Here is a 21,815-nt window from a genome sequence, read left to right on the forward strand (position 1 = left end):
TTACAAGAAATGACCAACATCATGAATGAAAGAAGGAAAAGTACTACAGACTCAGGAAATATTAAAAAGATACTAAGGGAAAACAACTGTATGTCCATAAATTTGACAACTTATAAAATCAACCAATTCCGCAAAAGTTTCAAACTGTCAAAATTTACCCAAATAAAATAGGTAACCTGAAGTTGTGTAAATACTAAAGAAATTGAATCCACAGTTTAAAACCTTTTGATAAAGAAACCTCTAGGCGAGATGGTTTCATTGCTTAATTGTAACAGTGAAAAAAATAACAGCAATTTTATACCATTTCTTCCAGGAAACAGAACAGAGAGCACCACTTACAGTGAGTTTTGCAAGGTTGCAAGATACAAGATCCACACACAAAAATCAACTGGATGTCTATGTACTCACAATAAACATATAAAAAATGAAATTAAAAACACAAAACCATGGGACTTCCCTGGTAGCCCAGTGGTTAAGACTCCACCTTCCAATGCAGGGCGTGTGAGTTTGATGCCTGCTCGGAGAAGGCAATGGCACCCCACTCCAGTACTCTTGCCTGGAAAATCCCATGGACGGAGGAGCCTGGTAGGCTGCAGTCCATGGGGTCGCTAAGAGTTGGACACGACTGAGCGACTTCCCTTTCACTTTTCACTTTCACGCATTGGAGAAGGAAATGACAACCCACTCCAGTGTTCTTGCCTGGAGAATCCCAAGGACGGGGGAGCCTGGTGGGCTTCCGTCTATGGGGTCACACAGAGTCGGACATGACTGAAGTGACTTAGCAGCAGTAGCAGGGAACTAAGACTCCACATGTCTCGCTGTCAAAAATCAATAAAACAGAAACAATACTGCAACAAAGCCAATGAACACTTTAAAAAACGATCTACATAAAAAATACACATACACTTGTAATTGCTACACACACACACACACACACACACACACACAAAGAGGGAAATGCTACAGTCTAAATTCAACAAAATATGTACAGGATTGGTATGAAGAAAATGACAAGACTCTGATGAAAATACTTTTAAAGACTTAAATAAGTAGAGAAACCTACTGTATTTATGGATTGAAAAGTGATTCAACATATTAAAGGTGTCAATTATCACCCAACTGATCTACAGGCTTAATGCAATTTTTTTTTGAAATCTCAGAAGGCTTTTTTGTTGGTAGACATAGAGCAGCTTTCTAAATTTATATAGAAATAGAAAAATAAATATTTCAGGAAGAAAGAGAAGTTGGTAGAATCACACTACCCAATTTTCTAATAGTTACTACATAGATATGTAATTAAGACAATGTAGTATTGGTAGAGGGACAGGACAGAAGAAAATAGTGCCAGAAATAACACACCAAGTACAGATTTTGACAAAAGGGCAAAACAAGTCAAAGGAGAAACAATGGCTTTTCAATAAATGGTATTATAATAACTGTACTTTTTTAGACTTTTATAAAAACGAGCTTTAACATAAACATCATCACACCTGACACAAAATTAACTCAAGATGGATCGTAAATATCAATGTGAAAAGTGAAATCATGCATCTTTTACAAGACAACATAGGAGAGAATCTTATGGGTTGGGCACAGTTCTTAGTTATGACACCAAAATCATGATCATAAAAGAAAAATAATAACAAATTGAAGTTTATCAATACTAAGTCTTTTTGCTATGAGAATGACCCTGTTAAAAGGGTGAAAATATATGAACTAGGAGATACATTTGCAATCCACAATTCTCACGAGTCCTATTTTCAGCATGTATATTCTCTAAACGCAAGAGTGAGAAAGCAAAAAATTCAACTAGAAACCTTAAAGAATGGCATGAAAAAGTTCACAGTACCAACTGCTGGTGAGGATATGAGCAACTGGATCTCTCATACTTTGCTGGTGGGAATATGAAATGATACATCTAGTCTGGAAAAATGTTTGGCAGTTTAAGTCAAACATAAACGTACCATAGGAATCAGCAATCATACTCCTGAGTATTTATCCTAGAGAAATGAAAACACATGCCCACACAAAAATCTGTACATGAATGTACATGAATGTTTACAGCAGATTTACTTGTAATAGCTGAAATCTGTAAACAATCAAAATGTCCTATAAAAAGTGACCGGATAAACCGTGGCATGTCCATACAATGGAATCCTACTCATCAATAAAAAGGAACTACTGATACATGCAATAGGTTGAAAGGATCTCAAGGCTATTAACCTGAGTAAAAACAGCCAATTTCAAAAGGTTATATACTGTATGATCCCACTTATAGAAATTATATATACATTTCCATCTTGAAATGACAAAATTATGGTGATAGAGAAGAGATCAGTAGTGGCCAGTGGTTACAACTATGGAGAAGGTATGATTATAAAAAGGTTAGCATGGGAAAGTTTTGTATCCTGATTGTTGTGGTAGTTGTAGGAATTTATATATGTGATAAAATGTCATAGAACTACACATTTAAAAAATGAACACATGTAAAACTTGGTAAAATTTGAAAAAGATCTGTAGTTTAGTTAAAAGCATTGTACTACTGTCAAATTCTTATTTTTGATAGTGAACTGTGGTTATATAAGGTCTTATCACCAGGGCATGCGGAATTCTGGGTGAAGGTATTAGTTCTCAGTCCTATTCTTTTGCAATTCCTTGTGAGTGTAAAGTTATTTTAAAATACAGCTAAAAATTAGTAGGAGACACTTCTAAATACAGGCCAGACTCCAAAACTTCCCTAATAGACTCCCTAGACCAAAAAATGTACAAAATTTAAAATCTGCCTCACTTGTATTTTCATCTTAACCCTGTTCCACACTTTCTTATTGTCTTTCCTTTATCTCCTCTCCTTTTCTATCTTTGGAATGATCCGTGATAACTCCAGGTAGTCCTGCAATCTCTATATGAAGAGGCCCCTAATATGTCAACTTCTAATCCTGGTTACATTCAGATCTTTGTGCCATTGTTAAGGACTTCCCAATTCTGTCCTGGCTCAAACCTTCTTGACCTCATTCAAGCACTCAAGCAGTTCTTTCCTTTGATGGGTCCAGGAGTTGCAAAAACGTGACATTGTAAAACCAAAAGGTCACTGGAATAATTTCTCATTCTAGCTGAAAACAGGAAGAACTTGAAGCCTCTAGACTATCATAAAGGAGATATAAAGGAAACTGTAGCGGCCAAACACCAATGATCTCCCTTAGCCCAAGATGATTATCTCTGATGAAAGGACAGAAACAAAACTTTCAAACTGATATGGGTCGTACTACAAATCCTACAACTCTCTCTATAAACATTAAATTATACTTTACAGAATTATACAATTACCAGATGATAGGTTAACTTTCCTGATCTCATCTGCCTAGACCTGGCTCCCTGCCCCCCATTCCCTTCCTCTTCAACTAGAAGTTAATTTTAAAAAGTAAAAATTAATCAAAAAGTTATCTGTTGTTATTCACATATCCTTCCAGCCCAGATAAAATGCAAATAATTTTCAGTCTCAAGCTTTACACACATTGCCTCTTCAAATTCTGCTTGCTAAAACTAATACAGGTGAAAAGTTAATTGTCAGATTAAATAATGGCCTTGCATGTTAGCTTATCAAATTAAAAAAAAAAAGCAGAAAAGTTAACACTTTTGACATTGCATTTTTGGCTTATGGATGGAAATGAAACCAGCCTTCAATCTTCTCACGTATTTACTATCACATAAAAATAATACTAGTGCAAAGTACTAGCTTGTACAGACTTGGATTTAATGTTTTTATGATTTGAACTTTTCTACATCTTTTGCATTTTAGTCAAGTTGATTTAGTCATGTGTAATACTTATTATGCTACGAACTATAGGGACTTCATGTGTAAACAAATTGCAGTTTCCCAATCCATTGTTAACTTTGTTAAGAACTTAATATTAAATTGAGTTAAACTATCTTTGGACACTTTGACAGAAAAGATACAAAATGCTGGTCACTTACCTAGTTTTAATTTATTCTTGTTTCCTATTTTTAAAATTACAGAATGACTAAAGAGTAAGGGTAAATGCCTTGGAAAATATTTATTTTTGTAATCTTTAGGTCTATAAAAGATACAAAATATACAGCCAACCATGGAGAAAAAAATTTAAAGTTTTTGGTTTCATGTATTCTAGTTCTCTGTGTGGAGGAAATAAAATGAGTTATCTTGGTTTAGGTAGTAACTAATAAAATGGTTGAAACTATAATATAGTTACAAAATAACATATCTCATATATATTAGATAATGAACAGGGTCCACCTGCAATGTGGGAGACCTGGGTTTGATCCCTGGGTTAGGAAGATCCCCTGGAGGAGGGCATGGCAACCCACCCCAGTATTCTTGTCTGGAGAATCCCCATGGACAGAGGAGCCTGGCAGGCTACAGTCCATAGGGTTGCAAAGAGTCAGACATGACTGAGAGATTAAGCACAGACCACACACACTGAGGAACATTTATTTAATAAAGTGGTCCGAGTGCAAAGCAATGACCCTTGATGGACTGAGTGACTAAGCAAAGCATAGGGTTTAACTATTTATCAAGGAAATGATTTTACTAAGATGGGAAATTCAGTATAATAGGTAATCCTATTTTAAAGCAGGATTAAAACCTTTTTTTTTTTAGGATTAAAACTTAAAATTACATGCTTACATATGTCTTAACAAATATTTAGGAAGGCTTTAGAAAGTTGTGTTAACGAAAGGCAGACAGAGCCATCACTGTGAATCACCGTTTGGGTGATGTACAATAAAGTCAAATTAAAATTAGGGTTTTCTTGCCATAAAATGACCCAATTTACTCTGTGCCCAGACAGTAGTTTCTTCCTAAAAAATAAAAATATTGTGAAATCTATATATCTTTGGCACACTCAAATTATTTTAACAGTTTCTTTTGAAAAAATTAAATTTCGTATAATTGTCACTTAGAGCCGACTCATTGGAAAAGATTGCAATGCTGGGAAAGACTGAAGGCAAGAGGAGAAGGAGATGACAGAGAACAAGATGGTTTGATGGCATCACCAACTCAATGGACATGAGTTTGAGCAAGCTCCCGGAGTTAGTGAAGGACAGGGGAGCCTGGCAAGCTGCAGTCTGTGGGGTCATAAAGAGTCCGACACAACCGAGTGACTTGAATAGCAACTGTTACTATTTTTACATATCAACTTGTAAAAATGTTTTGCAGTTAGATACTTCTTATGTTTCTGTCTTGTCTCCTTGTCAACTCTTTATTTTTGCCCCTCCCAATTTGAGAATGCTAAAACTTCCAATGTGTCTTTTACAATGCAATGTTTTTTGGGTATTGTGCAAAGCCTACTAGGTAGGAGAAGGCAATGGCACCCCAGTCCAGCACTCTTGCCTGGAAAATCCCATGGACGGAGGAGCCTGGTGGGCTGCAGTCACAGGGTCGCGACAAGTCAGACATGACTGAGCGACTTCACTTTCACTTTTCACTTTCATGCACTGGAGAAGGAAATGGCAACCCACTCCAGTGTTCTTGCCTGGAGAATCCCAGGGACAACGGATCCTGGTGGGCTGCCGTCTATGGGGTTGCACAGAGTCAGACACGACTGAAGCGACTTAGCAGCAGCAGCTACTAGGTAATTTGTGATTTTCTTCACCATATAAAGGGAAGAAAAACAGAAAAAAACTGAATTTGTCTGGTGATTTGTATTTTAACTAAAAACTATTTTGAGAGATTATTTTCATTTTCAAAACTTGGGCTAGGAGAACAAAAACTGACAAGTCATAAGAGAAATTTTTAAAAGTGTTTTAATATCAGAGAAAAATTACCTTTGAGTCTGGATGAAACAGACCTTTCCAGGAGACCGACGCCCTGGAGTCTGTCTCAATGATCTTCTCGGAGCAGATGATCTTCAGCTGAAGACTGAAGGCCCTCAGATAGAACAGATGATGACAAAGCAGACAGCTTCTTCTACCCAATACAGCGGAATGAGATGAATTTCCTGATGTCTCAGGGTTTCTTCTTTACTGCTAACCCTATTTGTTACCATACTTTGGTGCCCTCTAGCCATCACCTAATGGCTTAACAAAACACTTTCACAATTCTCACCTTTGTCTTGCATTCTCCCACCCTCTCTGTGATACAAGAAAAGGCAAAACCTCTTGTGTGTTCTTGTCAATCCCGTTACTGCTCTAAATCTAATTGACTGCTAGATTCTTTTCATCCACAACCTGACCTCACCGACAAAAGTTTCAAGTGACAACTGTTATTTTATATACTTCAGACAAAAGGTCTTTTATGATATTTGATTTCCCTCACAGTTATTAACCCCAACCCTTCAGTCTTATAAAAACTGGAACCTAACCTCAAGTCAACAGAATACTTCTGCTGAAATCATTATTGTACAAACATTACCCGCTCATTACGAGTGGAAACAAATACTGGCCCTATACTTGTGGCCACGGTCAGTCTATTCTCTTCAGAGACTCTTCAGCCTGATTTGAAAGAATTCTTTGACTTAACTCAGGAAATCTGCCTGCCTCAAGGGACAAAAATTGACTCAAGTCTAATGTGAGTCAGCTCCCAATAGTCTACCACCCCCCATCCTTGTTTTCAACCAATATATCAGTTTCATGGGATACAGCTAAAGTAGAACAAAAAGGAAAATTTACAACATTCTATACAAACTCAGAAAACAAGAGAGGAAGGAACACTTCGTACCTCTTTTAATGAGCCCCCCATTACCCTGATACCAAAACCAAAGATACTGTCAATATAAGAAAACTATATACCAACATCTCTCACAGACATAGGTGTAAAAAAAAATCTTAACTAATATTAGCAAATGGAATCCAGAAATATATAAAAGGTTGGCTCAACATTCAAAAATCAGTGAAACTCATCTTAGCAGATCAAAGAAGAAAAACCTTATAATCATCTCAAAAGAAAAGGAGAAAAAAGCATTTTACAAAATTCCATACCCATTCATAATAAACTGTCTCAGGACATAACAACAAAGGGAAATTTCCTCAATTTTATAAAGGTCATCTACTAAACACTGCAGCTAACATAAACTTAGAAGTGAGACTGAAGGCTTTCCCTTTATGTTCAAGAACAAGCAAAGTTCTCAGTTTTTAGCACTTCTATTCATATCACACTGGAGATCCAAGCCTGTGTAATAAGAGGCTAGGGAGGGAGGAAGGAAGAGGGGGAGAAAATATAAAACCTGAAATATTTGAGGGGAAATAAAGAAGTTGGAGGACTCACACTACTTCATTTTAAGACTTACTACAAAGCACAAAGCTACAGCAATCAAGATAGTGTAGTACTGGGGAAGGGTAGAAATAAAGGCAGAATCCAGAAACAAACCCACACATGAACAGATAATTGATTTTTGACACAATATAATCAAAGTAAGAGCAGTCTTTTCAACAAGTGGTGCTAGAATAACTGGATATTCATATGCAAAAAAAAACCCAAAAAAACCCAGCAGCCTCAATCCATACTTTGTACCATAGTTAAAAAAAAAAAAAAAAACAACCTGGAAAAGGATCACAGAATAAACATAACACCAAATCTTCTAGAACATGACTCAGCAACCTCAGGTTCATGGGCCAAGTTTGCCAAATATGTGATATAGAAGAAGAGCAAGCTGGGGTAAGGAAAACAGATGTGAGGGTGAGGGGAGATTAGTGGGCTCATAAGGTACTCCCACTTTGTATTGCATGGTGAAGGAAGGTATCTCTGATAGGGAAGGCAACAGCTGAGCCAAAGCAACAAAAAAGTGAAAGAAGATACTCGAGACCTGAAAGGTCACAGGCAGAGGGAAGATCAGGCGCAAAGGCCCTGGTGCAGGGGCTTGCCTGCTGTATTTCAGGAACATCAAATGACCAGTGTGGCTACACGGGAACAGGAGGACAGGTGGGGGGAATGACTTAGAAAGAGCCACTGGAATGTACACACCTGTGTGTGCACACACACAAACCCCAGATGCTGTAGGGTCTCTGAGGTCATGGTAAAGACTCCAGCTGTGTCTGAGTAAGATGGGATCCAGGGAGGATCTTAAGCAGAGGAATATGATGATCTGATATATTATGGCATCTTATGAATACATAGACAGACATAGAATAAGAGTCTGGAATGACATATACCAACAAATTAAGGGGGTTAAAATCCATGGGGAAATGGGAAAAGGAAAAACATGGTGTTTTCTCCTTTGTGTTACACTTGGATTTTTGAAAACTTCTGCAACAAATATCCTTATTTTCTTGAAATTTTTTATTTTAAAACATCTAAAAGAGGAATTATGAGAACCATAAACTAAAGTGACCTTTTGTTTTACGTTAAGCTCAAAATAAACATACACAGCCCATTTCAACTATGATGATAAGCAAAAATGAATATTAACTAAGCAGCATGTATATGGCTAACAAATATCAGCTGCATTCAGGAAGCGCTTAAAGAGAACACAGTTAACTGTCTTGAACATCTCTCTTAACTCGGACTACTTTCCTTCTTGCTTAAATTTAGTAGTTACTTTAACTTCGCTTGCCAATTTTTGGAAAGCTGTACATTTCTCATAACTACAAGGATTTCCAAAGCATCGGGGTGCTGAGAAAAGAAAAGCTTTGGTAAGAAGCCCTGGTCAACAGAAGACTTACAGCAAACACATGCCCTGGCACTGCTTGAGAGAAGTAGCCATCCCATCTATTGGGATGGTCCTTGACTCTCCAGTTCCTAGGTTTCTGTTCTAGTTAGTGACTGCTGGGTAAAAAACCAAATTTAGTGGCATAAAACAAAACTGTCATGTATTATCATCTCTTACAATTCTGAGGGTTGAAAGAACTCAGCTAAGTTGTTCTCACCCAGGGTCTCTCCTATAGTTGTAGTCTGATAGTAGCTGGGGCTGGGGTAATCTCGAAGGCTTCCTCACTTATCTGGCAACTGATGTGGCCTGGGCTTCCTCAGAGAATGGAAACTTCCTGAGAGAGCCAGAGAGAAATAGTATTCCCCTTTTTAACCAAGACTCGGAAGGCATTCAACATCACTCCTGCTGTATTAGTTAGAATTAGTAGGGCCAGCCCATACTCAAGACAAATAAAGTTGATTTTTACCTCTTGATTGGGGAAACACCCAAGAATTTGTGGATATGATTTAAAACTAAGTCCACCCTTTGGCCTAAAGTCTACTAGATGGAATCAGATAAGAAAATAAATAACCGATAAAAGGCATTAGGCGAAGTGTGATGAAGTATTTACAAATTACAGGATGTGGTTTGTAGTAGGTTAGCACAGAGGCAGCTTTCTCTAAGAAAGGGCATTTTGAAAGGTTTTATAGAATGGTAGAATATTTATAAGCAAGGATGTAAGGGAAAAGTAACCTAGACATCCATTCCTTTAGATTGCCACAGAGGTCTATTGAAGATGCAACAAATGATTTTAACTGAGGCTTAAGGAATATGTGAACAGTGAACTTCCAGATGTTCAAGCTGGTTTTAGAAAAGGTAAAGGAGCCACAGATCAAATTGCCAACATCTGCTGGATCATCGAAAAAGCAAGAGAGTTCCAAAAAAACATCGATTTCTGCTTTATTGACTATGCCAAAGCCTTTGACTGTGTGTATCACAATAAACTGGAAAATTCTGAAAGAGATGGGAATACCAGACCACCTGACCTGCCTCTTGAGAAACCTATTGGACATGGAACAAGACCGGTTCCAAATAGGAAAAGGAATACCTCCTTTTCTGTATATGGTCACCCATATATGGTTCCAAATAGGAAAAAGAGTACCTCCAATATGGTACATAAGCTATATGGTCACCCTGCTTATTTAATTTATATGCAGAGTACATCATGAGAAACACTGGGCTGGACGAAGCACAAGTTGGAATCAAGATTGCTGGGAGAAATATCAATAACCTCAGATATGCAGATGACACCACCCTTATGGCAGAAAGTGAAGAAGAACTAAAGAGCCTCTTGATGAAAGTGCAAGAGGAGAGTGAAAAATTTGGCTTAAAGCCGAACATTTAGAAAACTAAGATCATGCCATCCTTTCCCATCACTTCATGGCAAATAGATGGGGAAACAGCGAAAACAGTGTCAGACTTTATTTTTTGGGGCTCCAAAATCACTGCAGATGGTGACTGCAGCCATGAAATTAAAGACACTTACTCCTTGAAGGTTAGGACCAACCTAGACAGTATATTAAAAAGCACAGACATTACTTTGTCAACAAAGGTCCGTCTAGTCAAGGCTATGGTTTTTCCGGTAGTCATGTATGGATGTGAGAGTTGGACCATAAAGAAAGCTGAGTGCCGAAGAATTGATGCTTTTGAATTGTGGTGTTGGAGAAGACTCTTGAGAGTCCCTTGGACTGCAAGGAGATTGAACCAGTCCATCCTAAAGGAGATTAGTCCTGGGTGTTTATTGGAAGGACTGATGTTGAAGCTGCAACTCCAATACTTTGGCCACCTGATGTGAAGAACTGACTCATTTGAAAAGACCCTGATGCTGGGAAAGATTGAGGGCAGGAGGAGAAGGGGATGACAGAGGATGAGATGGTTGGATGGCATCACCGACTCAATGGTCATGAGTTTGGTTAGACTCCGGGAGTTGGTGATGGACAGGGAAGTCTGGTGTGCTGCAGTCCATGGGGTTGCAAAGAGTTGGACACGACTGAGTGATTGAACTGAATTAAGGTACATGGAAAAAACAGTGTACATGGTTGAAGAGATAGAATTTGGTTACAGAGTTAAAGTACTATGTTTCAAGTATGAGGTGTTAAAAGCTCCCAGGCACACTCAGGTGAGGTTTAAGAGGGGGACTTATGCTCAACTACAAATTAAGAGCCTAAATAAATGTGTCAACATTTAGCCCTACAACTTAAGTCCTACTCCCCCTTATCTGGACTTTGAGGTTTCCACTCAATCTGCCTTTGGAGACAGAGGATCCCCAAGGTTTTTACACATCTGTCCTCTCTGTTTTAACCTCTACTGAAGCATTCCATGACTAACCAAGCAACCTACTTACCATAAGATAGCTTCAGTGATCAGCTGTGTTGAGACAAAAAGGGTTTGCTATTTCTGATACTAGGAAATCCTAGACTAACATCTTATCAAGCTCTGCTTTATATCCTCTCTATAAACTTCTGGTGGTACACTATCAAATTTCTGGAGCCAGGAACTCTGATATTCATACTCACAATTTTGGTTCAGTCAACTACCAGTGGTTTTCCCTTGGTCAAATCACTTAGCTTCCTCAAGTTTCCTGTCAGTGAAGACGAGGCTGAAAATTCCTTTCTGAAAGGCTGTTGTACAGATTAAATGAGATATCTGTACTTAGCATGATGGGTGGCAGACAGTGAGTGCTACAAAATACAAGATATGGCTTTTATTATCATAAGCTCATTACACAAACGGAGAAGGCAATGGCACCCCACGCCAGTACTCTTGCCTGGAAAGTCCCATGGACAGAGCCTGGTGGGCTGCAGTCCATGGGGTTGCTAAGAGTCGGACACGACTGAGCAACTTCACTTTCACGCATTGGAGAAGGAAATGGCAACCCACTCCAGTGTTCTTGCCTGGAGAATCCCAGGGATGGAGGAGCCTGGTGGGCTGCTGGCCGGATAAAAGAACTATCAAAGGGCTGATGTCAATAGCTTAATTAATAGTCTTATTTTTACCATTATCATGTGTGGCTAACCTATGCCCAGGAATGAGATGACACCACAGTTTCACTATATACTAAATTATATTCTTCAGTTACCTTCTTTTCAATTTATAATCTCAAGAGATACTGGTGGATAAGTCAACTACTTTCACACAGCATCTTAACAAAGAAAATTAAACAGGAAAGAGGATACAGAACAACAGTGGACAGTAAGTGATGTATTCACCAGATATTAACAGTGGTTTTACATATTACTTTGGCAATTGTCTCAGTCTATAGGTTGTCTTTTCATTTTGTTTATGATTTCATTTGCTGTGCAAAGGAAGACTATAGGTTTGATTAGCCAGCCCCCCTTTTTTTTTCCTTGCTTGCTTTTGTTTCTATTGTCTTGGGAAACTGACCTAAGAAAACATTGCTACTATTTATTCCAGAGAATGTTTTGCCTATGTTCTCTTCTAGGAGCTTTGTGAATTACATTTAAGTCTTTAAGCCATTTTGAGATTGTTTTTGAGGGTGTGAGGGAGTCTTCTAGCTTCCTTGATTTACATGTGGCTCTCCAGCTTTCCCGGCACCACTTGCTGATGAGACTGTCTTTTCTCCATTGTATATTCTTGCCTTTGTCAAAAATTAATTGACCTTGGGTGTGTGGGTTTATTTCTGGGTTCTCTATTCTACTCTATTAATCCATTTGTCTGTTTTTATACCATGCTATTTTGATTACTGTAACTGTGTAGTATTTTCTTAAGTCTGAGGGATATGTCTTGAGCTTTGTTCTTTTTCCTCAGGATTTCTTTGGCAATTCTGGGTCTTTTATGGTTCCATATAAGGATTACTTGTCCTCGTTCTGTGAAAAATAACATGGGTGATTTGATAGGGATTACATATTTGAGATTGCTTTGGGCAGTATGACCATTTTAACAATATAACTTTTCCAATTATATCTTCAAAAAAAGTTTTTTTAATATAAAAAATATGTATTTTTAAGAAAGTCAACCATCAATCACTCTGTGGATGTGCCTAGCATAAAGACACAGTTCCAAGAGCATTTTTCATACTCCATTAAAATGATGACAAGTAAATCATAATGAATAAGCCAGTATCTTTCAAAGAAGGTGACAATATCACCACATATATGCACTATTTTACAGACTTCAGAATCTGATTCCCAACAAATTACATTTTAGAAATAATGTAAATATTTCAATGAAATTTTACTTGCAGAATTAAGCATTCAAATTAATTTGGGAAGCTAAAAATATGAAACTGTATCAACTGATTTTGAGTGAGAATTACAAATAAAACAGGTGGGTGTGTCACATAACACACCTACCTCATCACAAAGAAGCCACATACCCTAAGCATCACAGTAGCTGAAAGGACCTTAAAATTCAGTAACGTACGAGGCTAGTTTCTTTCAACATCAAACTACCAGCAATATTTTTGTCAACAGCAGTAGACTTATACACTGATATTCACACAAATGTAGTTATGTCTTACTCCAAATTATACACTCAGTAAAACCACAGATCCTGTATTATATACTTTTCCTTTAATTCTGGTCACTTCAAGAATGAGGGTACCCACAAAGCTTGAGTCCCAGCAACAGATCAGCTATAAATATTATTAAAATGCAAATAGTTGAAGGGACAAAGTTCACCCTTGGAATCCTCAAAGATATGAGAAAAATAAGGGATATTATAATCACTAACTTCAAAAATATGCATTGTTATTATATGGACAATAAGGTAGCTCAGTGGGTAAAGAATCTGCCTGCAATGCAAGAGACATGGGTTCAATTGCTGGGTTGGGAAGATCCTCTGGAGAAGGCATGGCAACCCACTCTAGTATTCTTACCTGGAGAATTCCATGGACAGAGGAGTCTGGTGGGCTACAGTCCATATGATTGCAAAGAGCTGGACACGACTGAAGCTACTGAGCGCACACACACAAGCTCTAACCATCATAGGCTAGTCTAACAATAGTAGCATCATAGTGGGTTAAGCAATGTAACAAGTTCTCCTCTGTAAAGTATCAAAAAAATTGTTGACATCTGCTGGGTTGTCCTCTGAAAGGTAAGTGGATTTAAAACTGGCAAAACCAGTGAGAAGGACCCATCACATTCTCCGTCCTGACGTCCCCATGACCGACTCCAGATTTGTGTGCTTCGTCCACAGCTGTGAGGATCCAGACTCCCTCTATGATCATATCAGCACCTGCCTGTTATCAATGTTATTTAAGAACGGACGAGTGTTGATGCGATCATAGAGGTTGTGTTGCACATACTGCTTGAAGAGCATGGCTGCCTTCTCAGATGCTTTTTCTGCTGCTTTCTAGAAAGACAGACAGTTCTGTGCAGAACGAAGCCAGATTTTCAGTTCCTCAAGCTCTTGTTAGAGCTGGTTAGAGGCAACGTGGGATCCTGAACTGCAAAGACCTTCACAACCACCAGGCCTTCTTGGTATTTCACTCCAGCAACTTTAAAGAAGTGCCTACTCCCCAGACTTTTACAATGTAAGTTGTAGATGTCTGAGAAATACTCCTCCATACAAAGTGTCCGGGAGGGAGCAATGTCGGTGAGCTGATTTCCCAGAATGGCAGCCAAGCACCTCTGGGTCAGTAAGTTAGGAGACAACACCCTGGGGACTCCGGGAAGTGTCGCAAGCCAATGTTCCATGCTCCCTCATGTGGAGGTCATGTTGGGTTACTTTAGGGTCTGGGCGGGACAGGGAGCTGGGCAAGTCTTCTCTTCAAAGGTCCTCCTGCCCGGCCTCACCTTACTCTGGAGTGGTGAGGCCCTTTGACTCCTCCAGGGCCTCTACGACCCACAAGAGATGGAACCCAGGAGAGAAGAAGGTGGCTACATTCAGGGAAACTCCACTTCTCCAGTGGCTACAGATTCTGCAAACATGGAACTCTCAGGAAAGCTCCAAAGGAAGATTTTTTACAAGCTGTTCTGAATTGACTGTCAGCTAACAATTCAAACACTAGCAATTCTCAACACGGTTTGAGGTCTCACCTTGCTAGACAAGGTACAGTACAATATTTATGAAAATCCTATCAAGCAAAGATTCGTCAATTTCAATTGTGGAAGAATGCCCAATTAAGGATCTTCCTATCATTTGGATTACAGCATCATTTACTATGTGCAAAAACGTAAAGCTATGCCAATACTTACAAACTGGTATCACCTTATCTTTAGGTCAATTGCCAGGGAAAACTTCCAACATTTCTTAACCAAGAACAATTCCCAATTTCAAAACATATTACAAACATATAGTTGTCAGGACTGTGTGATACTGGCAGAAGAACAGACACAGATCAATGGAATAAAACAGAGAAATTACTCCATATATTGACAGTCACTTGATTTTCAAAAAAAGAAAGATGGAGGAAAGCATAGTCTTTCAAATAAATAGTGCTGGAACAACTGGATACATACACACAAAAGAATGAACGTGGACACTGGCACCTCCTGGTCTACATAAAAGTTAACTCCAAATGGATCAAAGACCTGAATATAAGGGCTAAAACTGTAAAATTCTTAGAAGAAAACAGAGGTGTAAATCTTTCTAACTTTAGATTAGGTAATAGTTTCACAGATGACACCTACGCACAAGCCAAAGAAAAAGACAAAACAGAACTTCATCAAAATTAAAATTTTTTGTGCTACAAAAGTCACTATCAAAAAAGTGAAAAGACAACTCAAAACACAGGAGAAAATATTCAAAGCTTTACAAATCATATATCTGATAAAGGTCTAGGAATCCAGAACATATTAAAAAGAATTCTTGAAACTCAACAATAAAAAGACAAATAATTTAAAGATGGGGAAAGGATCTGAAGACATTTCTCCAAAGAAGATATATTAATACAAATGGCCAATAAGCACATGAAAAGATGATGAACACAGATATGGAAATGCAAATCAAAGCCACAGTGAAATACCACTTCGTGAAGTCATTAGGGATGGCTATATTAATAAAGATGAACAATAACAGGTGCTGGTGAGGACGTGAAGAAATTGGAAACTTTATACATTTTTGGTGGGAATGTAAAATGACACGGCCATTTTGGAAAAAGTTTGGTAGCTGACTGAGTTAATCACAGAGATGCCATATGTTGACACGCAACCCAGCAATTCTACAAGGTACATACCAAAGATAATTAAAAACAGGCTTTTACAAAAAGACTTGTACATGAATGCTTGCAGTGACACTATTCAAAACAGTGAGAAACGCAAACAATCCAATGTCCACCAAAAAAACTTGTGGTATATTCATAGAACAGAATACCAAAGTGAAGTGAAGTCGCTCAGTTGTGTCCGACTCTTTGTGACCCAGTGGACTGTGGCCCACCAGGCTCCTCCGTCCATGGGGTTCGCCAGGCAAGAATACTGGAGTGGGTTGCCACTTCCTTCTCCGGGGGATCTTCCCGACCCAGGGATCGAACCCAGGTCTCCAACATTGCAGGCGGACGCTTTAACCTCTGAGCCACCAGGGAAGCCCAACAGAATAGTATTCAACCATAAAAAGAAAAGTACTGCCATGTGTCACAGCAGAATGAGCTTTGAGAGCACCATACTAAGTGAAAGAAACCAAATACCAAAGAACACATATTCTATGACTCCATTTAATGAAATGTCCAGAACAGGCAGCTCCACAGAGAGCAGGGCTAAGGGAACAATGAGGTATGACTACTAATGGGCATGGGGTTTCCTTTTGGAGTCATGCAAACGTTCTGAAATTAGACAGTCATGGTGGTCGCACAACCTTGTGAATATACCAAAAACATGTAATAGTATACTTCAAAATGGTGAATTTTATGGTATACAAATTATGGCTTAATTAAAAACTTTTTTTAAAAAGAATGATGCAAACTTCTTGCCTGAGCTATGTAAGACAGAAGATAATGAAGCAGTATCTTTAAGTACTGAAGGAAAACAAAACCCGGGTCTCCCGCATTGTAGACACTTTACCATCTGAGCCACCAGGGAAGTCCCAGAAAACAAAACAAAAAAGGACAATGTACAATTCTATGACCAGCAAAATGTTTTTCAAAGCTGAAGGCAGTGATATAAGACTTACATAAATCTATAATAATCAAGACAGTGTAATAATGGCATAAGTAAAGACATATACTTAGTTCAATGCAACAGAAGAGACTCCAGAAATAGATCCACACATACCATTTGATTTTCAACAAAATGGAAAGTTAATTCCACAGGGAAAGGAGAATCAACAAAAATAAGCTGGAGAGTCCTCTGGATAAATATAAACCTCAATACTTACTTTCACAACATATACAAAAATCATTTCAAACTGTATCATAGATCTAAATGGAAAACTTCTGTGGCTTTGTATTAAGCAAAGATTTCTTAGGACACAAAAAGCATGAACAGGAAAAAAATAAATTGAACTTCAATCAAAACTGAAAACTGTTGCTCTTTCAAAGATACTATTAAGACAACAAGACAAGCCATAGACTGAAAGTATTTGCAAATCATATATCTGATTAAAGTCTTGTATACAGAACATATAAAGAACTTTGACAACTCAATAAGAAGATTATGCATGACCCAATTTAAAAATAATCTCTTCGTGGCTCAGATGATAAAGAATCTGCCTGCAATGCAGGAGACCCAGGTTCAATCCCTGGGTTGGGAAGATCTCCTGGAGAAGGGAATGGCTACCCACTACAGAATTCTTGCCTGGAAAATCCCATGGACAGAGGAGCCAGAGGGTTATCGTCCAGGGGATCGCAGAGTCAGACACGACAGAACAACTTAACACTTTCACAATTTAAAATAAGCAGCCCTGTAAGACCTCAGGAATAAGTGTGTCACGAGTACAGCATACTTGGTCTCCACAAAATACTAAAACTTGACAAAACTATCAAAAGAGTCATTTCAAAATTGGAAACTGACCCAAGGCATGCAACAAACAGTGACGTTTACTTAAGAAAATCTACTGAATCTTGGCAAAATCAGTGGGAGCCCAGCACTTCAGCCTGTGGGAGCTCCACCTGCCCCCAGAAATCTCCCAAGTTGCTGGCACTGTAGTGCTACCAGAGTGGAGCAGGCTGCATCTGCTGGAGGGCACTGAACTGATTTGGGGAAAAATCATGCTGAGAAAACTCCTGCTCAGGAGTGCTGCTGAAACAGTATCATCTTGGGGGCAACCAGAGAAGGCCAACATTCCAGCTAACCTGATGATGAGATACTGGCTGTGGCAAGCAACAGGTGAACAGAACAGCAGAAACTTCACATGGTGATATGGGGATGAGATAACAGTAAGCCTCCAACATATCTCAGGCTGGATGGGATAGAAGGCCGCATGCATCTAATCCCGCAATTTTACTTCTAAGTACTTACCTAAGACAAACGAAAAATGTATGTTCACGCAAAGACCCGAAGGCGAATGTTTCTAACAGCATTATTCATAACAGCCAAAGGAGTGGGAGCAATCCAAATTTTATCAATTAGTAAATGAACAAATGCGGTATATACATACAGTAGAACACTATTCAGCAAAATTAGGCAGTTACACCTGCTAAATGTGGGTGAACCCCAGAAACATGTTAGGTGAAAGAAGCTAGGTGCAAAATACTATTTTGTATGATTCCCCTTTTATATGAAAAAGCTAGAAAGGGAAATGATGGAGACAGAATATATTAGTGGTTGCTTAACTGCTGGAGGAGGGAGAAACGAGGAGTGATTGCTCATCGGTATAAAGTTTTCTTTATGGTGATGAAAATATTACAGAATTAGGTATGATGAGGATTGTACAACTTTGTAGATATACTAAAAAGCCATGGACTCGTACACTTCAAACGGTTAGAATTTTATGGTTCTGTAAATTATACTTCAACAAAACTATTGAAACAGGATAAATATTTGAGCAGACCTTTCATCAAAAAAATGTAAGAGGGGTAAAAGAGCACATAAAAAGATGCTTAACATGATTAGTGGTTGGGTCAGTTCAAACTAAACTACAAGATACCACAACATATCCCCTAGAATGGTCTAAATTCAAAAGACTGACAAATCCATGTGCTGACAATGACATGATAAACCCTCACGTTACTGGAGGAAATGTGAAATGGTACAGCCGACTCCGGAAATGGTTTGGTGGTATCTTATGAAGTTAAATATTTAGCATACAACTCAGTAAATCCACTCCTAGGTGTTTATTAGAGAAATTAAATCACATGTCACATAAAGATTTATATATAAATGTTCATAGCCACTTTATTCATAATAGCCCCAAACTAGAAATAGCTCTCACCAATAGGAGAATGGATAACACACTACCAAGATAGTCATATTCATATAATAGAATACTCAGCAATAAGAAAGAACTGATTCAAGTAACAACACTGATGCCTCTCACGAACATGCTGAGCCAAGCAAGCCTGACACCAGTGAAGCCCATGCTGGACGTTTCTGTCTGATCTATAGGAGCACCAAGTAGATTAACGGCTGTGCAGGCCCGAGTGTGGATGGGGGAAACCGACTGTAAAGGGGCTTGAGGAGGGAGACTCTTGAGGGGGATGGAAATATATTCATGTTGGTTTAGTGATGGTTTCACAGGTGTGTGTGTGTCTAAACTCATCAGATTGTACAAAACATGTTACTATGTAACATTACATTAGCTGCTTTAATAAGGTGAGGAGAAAAAAATGGATTAGAACTATAACACCGTCCTCATTGAGGAAACAGATCTCTAAAAATGGAAATGAGTTAACAAATCTATGTGGTTGTCTTTACTGCAAACAGAGTTCATAGCACTTTCATCTGTTTTCCCTTTTGTTTTAGCAGCACTGACACACACACGGGTCAGGCACAAGGTACAAAACTGTTACCAGGTGCACAAGTGGTTTCTAATTACTTTAATAATCTCATGCTTTCAAAGATCTGACAAAAATGCTTATTCAAGAACCAAGTTAGAAACTTCCAGTCATAAGACTAATAGGTATTAGGGGTGTTATATACAACATGAAAAATATAATTAATATTGATGTATTATATAGGAAAGGGTAAATCCTAAGAGTTCTCATCACAATTTTTTTCCTTTTAATTTTGTATCTATATGAGTGATAAATACTTAATGAGCTTACTATAGTAGTCATTCTGTGATGCATATAAGTCAAATTATCATGCCGTACACCTTACACTTGCACGTGCTTCATAAAACTGCAAAGAAAAAGAACTAGGTTTTAAGCATCCATGTTATAGTCGTATATCTGCTACACCAAAGCTGATTACCAACTTCTAACAGGAATACAGAACCATATAGCTGCCTAAGGGCAGGAAATATTTCAATACATGCATAGTATCTTGTATCTATCAAATTCACTAAATATGTGCTAAATGAATGAACCACTTCAACTTACCCTGCATTCCATTTACTCCCACACATTCTTCTTCATGGTGAAAAGACTGACGATTACCAACATTAAGAACGAAGGCTATACAAGACTCTAGCTACTCATATGCCCACACAGTTACCACAGTGGCTTTCCAGTGATTGACGCGAGTGTAATAAAATGCTATTTTTGAATTATTAACTGCTACATTTTTCATTCCTTGCATTCCTGGTTGCTTATGGCAACTCAGTGACTCACTGGCAGCTGCTGCTTCCTTAGGGAGAGACAATAAGGATTAAAACAAAGACATTGTTGCTCAATTTCGAAAGTCGAAGTGGACTTCTTAAGAGCCAAAAGAAAAGACAAGAGCTTGTTTTGATCTGTCACAGCCATGTCCTGGAGGCAGAAAGGGCTTTCAAGAATCCAGAAACTCTGCTGTGCAAATCAAGGATGTGAGCCTTGCTGAAAAAGGTAGCTTATTCTATGAACCACAGAGTTGGGAAGAATGCATGATAAAGGAGCAGCTTTCTAGTTTAAAGAGTCAAGAGATCAGTCAAGCAGGAAAAAGAATTGGAGGGGATGAAGCTACAGCTTAGTTGCAGAGGTCTGCAATATGCTAGGCATTCTCCTCCTCAAGGGCTGACCCCTTACTTTGCGGGTGTGAGAAAACCCTAGATAAGGGCTGTACTCTGGCTACGCAACAGTATCACACCAGAACAATCAACTCAAGAATCTTTGCAGTGGGATCTTTGAAGAGCCACCTCCGCCTTACCTTCCTACCTTCTGAGTTGATCTCATGTTTAGTCAAGTGTTGAGAATCACTGGCTGATGGGGATCTTGAAACAGAAGAGCGTAATGTGTCTTCCCTGGATGCGGTCCATCCTTGTAGACAAGCTCCCTCACAACCCCACCCTCTGACTCCTTTCAACAGCTCGCTATGCTGTGCTGTGTGTGCTAAGTCGCTTTGGTCGTGTCCAACTCTGTGCAACCCTATGGACTGTAGCCAGCCAGGCCCCTCTGTTCATGGGATTTTCCAGGCAAGAATACTGGAGCGGGTTGCCATGCCCTTCTCCAGAGGATCTTCCTGACCCATGGATTGAACCCGTGTCTCCTGTACTGCAGGCAGAATCTTTACTGCTGAGCCACTGGGGAAGCACAACAGCTCACTAAGAGCATAGAATCCCCACACCAACTGGAGAATATCTTATAGAAGAGAGCTTAGAATTAACTATTGGTGACTCTCAAGCTGGATTTTGAAGACTGAGTTTTGTGAATGAGAATCAGGTGAACAAGCATAGAGGTTTAAGCATGGATGTGGTAAAAAGTCAACCACTGGCTAAGAAGGCCAGAAACTCACAAAACTGTCCCTGCAGAGCTCGACACAGGGGACAATTCAGACAAGTGCTATTCATCAGCACTGCTCACAATTCCTATTGGTCATTTGGCTAAAACACCAGACACTCATTCCTATCTATCAATTGGACCAGTTATTCAGAGCCTGTTTGTGCATATACCCCAAGAAAACCAAAACTGAAAAAGATTCACGTACCCCAATATTCACTGCAGCACAATTTACAACAGCTAGAACGTGGAAGTAACCTAGATGTCCATAGACAGATAAATGGATAAAGAATCTGTAGTACATATATACAATGGAATACTACGCAAGCATAAAAAAGAACGCATTTGAGTCAGTTCTAATGAGGTGGATGGACCTAGAGCCTATTATACGGAGTGAAGTAAGTCAGAAAGAGAAATATAAATATCATATACTGATGCATATATATGGAATCTAGAAAGATGGGACTGGT

This window comes from Bubalus bubalis, chromosome 8 (genome assembly GCF_019923935.1).
Source record: "Bubalus bubalis isolate 160015118507 breed Murrah chromosome 8, NDDB_SH_1, whole genome shotgun sequence".
Taxonomy (NCBI): domain Eukaryota; kingdom Metazoa; phylum Chordata; class Mammalia; order Artiodactyla; family Bovidae; genus Bubalus; species Bubalus bubalis.